This window comes from Arachis ipaensis, chromosome B6, assembly GCF_059453495.1.
Source record: "Arachis ipaensis isolate K30076 ecotype BB chromosome B6, ASM5945349v1, whole genome shotgun sequence".
Lineage (NCBI taxonomy): Eukaryota > Viridiplantae > Streptophyta > Magnoliopsida > Fabales > Fabaceae > Arachis > Arachis ipaensis.
The window spans coordinates 60,973,491-60,977,573 of NC_142441.1; the positions used below are offsets into that span (position 1 = coordinate 60,973,491).

Sequence of the window (4,083 nt, forward strand, 5' to 3'; positions counted from 1 at the left end):
ATCACCTGTTTTGATCTAAAATTCTCATGCATTGCATCATTTTTCTTGTTTCTTTCTCTCATCATTAAAAAATTCAAAAATAAAAAAAATATCTTTCTCTTTTTCTCTCATCAAATTCGAAAATTTGAGTTGACTTTTTCAAAAATTTTTTAAATCAAGTTGTTTCTTATGAGTCAAATCAAATTTTCAATTTGAAAATCTTATCTTTTTCAAAATCTTTTTCAAAAATCAAATCTTTTTCAAATCTCTTAGTTATTTTCGAAAATTCCAAAAATAATTTTCAAAAATATTTTTCTTATTTTTATATCAAATTTTCGAAAATAACAATAACAATTAATGTTTTGATTCAAAAATTTCAAGTTTGTTACTTGCTTGTTAAGAAAGATTCAAACTTTAAGTTCTAGAATCATATTTTGTGATTTCTTGTGAATCAAGTCATTAATTGTGATTTTAAAAATAAAATCTTTTTCAAAACTAACTTCAATCATATCTTTTCAAAAATATCTTCTCATCTTATCTTTTTCAAAAATTTGATTTCAAAATATCTTTTCTAACTTCCTAACTTCTTATCTTTTCAAAATTTGTTTCAAATAACTAACTAACTTTTTGTTTGTTTCTTATCTTTTTCAAAACTACCTAACTAACTCTCTCTCTCTAATTTTCAAAAATATCTTCCCCCTTTTTCAAAATTTCTTTTTAATTAACTAATTATTTTAATTTTTAAAATCTTAAATTTCGAAAATTACTAACATTTTTCAAAAACTATTTTCAAAAATCACTAACTCTTTTTCAAAAATTATTTTCAAAAATTCCTTTTCTATCATCTCCCTCTATTTATTTATTCATCTACTAACATCTCTTCCTCACACCACCAAAAATCCGAACCCTCTCTTTCTCTGAGTTCAGATTTTTTCTTCTTTTCTTCTACTAACACAAGGACCTCTATATTGTGGTATAAATGATCCATATTATTATTATTTTTTTTTTTGTACCCTCTTCTTTGTCATATGAGCAGGAGTAAGGACAAGAATATTCTTGTTGAAGCAGAACCAGAACCTGAAAGGATTCTGAAGAGAAAATTAAGAGAAGCTAAATTACAACAATCCAGAGATAACCTTTCTGAAATTTTCGAACAGGAAGAGGAGATGGCAGCCGAAAATAATAATAATGCAAGGAGGATGCTTGGTGACTTTACTGCACCTAATTCCAATTTACATGGAAGAAGCATCTCCATTCCTGCCATTGGAGCAAACAACTTTGAGCTGAAAGCTCAATTAGTTTCTCTGATGCAGCAGAACTGCAAGTTTTATGGACTTCCATATGAAGATCCTTTTCAGTTCTTAACTGAATTCTTGCAGATATGTGATACTGTTAAGACTAATGGAGTAGATCCTGAAGTCTATAGGCTCATGCTTTTCCCTTTTGCTGTAAGAGACAGAGCTAGAATATGGTTGGACTCTCAACCTAAAGATAGCCTGAACTCTTGGGATAAGCTGGTCACGGCTTTCTTAGCCAAGTTCTTTCCTCCTCAAAAGCTAAGCAAGCTTAGAGTGGATGTTCAAACTTTCAAACAGAAAGAAGGTGAATCCCTCTATGAAGCTTAGGAAAGATACAAATAGTTGACCAAAAAGTGTCCTTCTGACATGCTTTCAGAATGGACCATCCTGGATATATTCTATGATGGTTTATCTGAGCTATCAAAGATGTCACTAGACACTTCTGCAGGTGGATCCATTCACCTAAAGAAAACGCCTGCAGAAGCTCAAGAACTCATTGACATGGTTGCTAATAACCTGTTCATGTACACTTCTGAGAGGAATCCTGTGAATAATGGGACACCTATGAAGAAGGGAGTTCTTGAAGTTGATACTCTGAATGCCATATTGGCTCAGAACAAAATATTGACTCATCAAGTCAATATGATTTCTCAGAGTCTGAATGGAATGCAAGCTGCATCCAACAGTACTCAAGAGGCTTCTCCTGAAGAAGAAGCTTATGATCCTGAAAACCCTGCAATAGCAGAGGTGAATTACTTAGGTGAACCTTATGGAAACACCTATAACTCATCATGGAGAAATCATCCAAATTTCTCATGGAAGGATCAAAAGCCTCAACAAGGCTTTAATAATGGTGGAAGAAACAGGTTTAACAATAATAAACCTTTTCCATCATCCACTCAGCAACAGACAGAGAACTCTGAACAAAATACTTCTAATTTAGCAAACTTAGTCTCTGATCTGTCCAAGGCCACTGTGAGTTTCATGAATGAAACAAGGTCTTCCATTAGAAATTTGGAAGCACAAGTGGGCCAGCTGAGTAAGAGGATCACTGAAATCCCTCCTAGTACTCTCCCAAGCAATACAGAAGAGAACCCAAAAGGAGAGTGCAAGGCCATTGACATAAGCACCATGGCCGAACCCAAAGAAGGAGAGGAGGACGTGAATCCCAAGGAGGAAGACCTCCTGGGACGTCCAATGATCAATAAGGAGCTTCCCTCTGAGGAACCAAAGGACTCTGAGGCTCATCTAGAGACCATAGAGATTCCATTGAATCTCCTTATGCCCTTTATGAGCTCTGATGAGTATTCCTCTTCTGAAGAGAATGAGGATGTTACTGAAGAGCAAGCTGCCAAGTTCCTTGGTGCAATCATGAAGCTGAATGCCAAATTATTAGGTATTGATACTTGGGAAATTGAACCTCCCCTGTTCATCAATGAACTAAGTGATCTGGATCAACTGACATTGCCACAGAAGAGACAGGATCCTGGAAAGTTCATAATACCTTGTACCATAGGCACCATGATCTTTAAGGCTTTGTGTAACCTTGGTTCAGGAATAAACCTCATGCCCCTCTCTGTAATAGAGAAACTGGGAATCTATGGGGTGCAAGCTGCTAAAATCTCATTAGAGATGGCAGACAATTCAAGAAAACAGGCATATGGAGAAGTAGAGGATGTGTTAGTAAAGGTTGAAGACCTTTACATCCCTGCTGATTTCATAGTCCTGGATACTGGGAAGGAAGAGGATGAATCCATCATCCTAGGAAGACCTTTCCTAGTCACAGCAAGAGCTGTGATTGATGTGGATAGAGGAGAATTAATCCTTCAATTGAATGAGGACAACCTTGTGTTTACAACTCAAGGATCTCTCTCTGCATCCATGGAGAGGAAGCAGAAAAAGCTTCTCTCAAAGCAGAGTCAAACAAAGCCCCCACAGTCAAACTCTAAGTTTGGTGTTGGGAGGCCACAACCAAACTCTAAGTTTGGTATTGAACTCCCATATCCAAACTCTTAGTTTGGTGTTGGAGAGTCTCAACAATGCTCTGAACATCTGTGAGGCTCCATGAGAACCCACTGTCAAGCTATTGACATTAAAGAAGCGCTTGTTGGGAGGCAACCCAATTTTTATTTATCTAACTATATTTTTCTTAGTTAGATGTCTTTATAGGTTCATGATCATGTGGAGTCACAAAATAAATATAAAAATTGAAAACGGAATCAAAAACAGCAGAAGAAAAATCACACCCTGGAGGAAGCACCTGCCTGGCGTTCAACGCCAGAACAGAGCATGGTTCTGGCGCTGAACGCCCAAAATGGGCAGCATCCTGGTACTGAACGCCCAGAACAAGCATGGTTCTGGCGTTCAACGCCAGAAATGGCAACAAATGGGCGTTGAACGCCCAAAATGGGCACCAACCTGGCGCTGAACGCCCAGAGTTGTGTGCAAGGGCATTTTGCATGCCTAAATTGGTGCAGGGATGTAAATGCCTTGACACCTCAAGATCTGTGGACCCCACAGGATCATCTCAGGATCTATGAACCCACATGATCATCTTAGGATCTTTGAATCTCACAGGATCCCCACCCACCTCACCCTCTATCTCTCCATTCATGACCATCCCTTCTGTTTTTCATTCACCACTCACATCCATACACACATCCCTCCATCTCCTCCATATCTTCTTCTTCTTCTATTCCTTCTTCTTTTGCTCGAGGGCGAGCAACATTTTAAGTTTGGTGTGGTAAAAGCATAAGCTTTTTTGTTTTTCCATTACCATTGATGGCACCTAAACCTCTAAAAGAGG

General features: G+C 37.4%; 1 non-coding gene across 1 annotated transcript; it reads right to left on the reverse strand.

Moving 5' to 3' along the window:
- Window positions 1–1,541: 1,541 nt before the first annotated feature.
- LOC148555785 (small nucleolar RNA R71) lies at window positions 1,542–1,649 on the reverse strand. Its single transcript, XR_015887438.1, has one exon. It is a non-coding gene; the product is annotated as a small nucleolar RNA R71 (small nucleolar RNA).
- Between the last annotated feature and the right edge of the window lie 2,434 nt (window positions 1,650–4,083).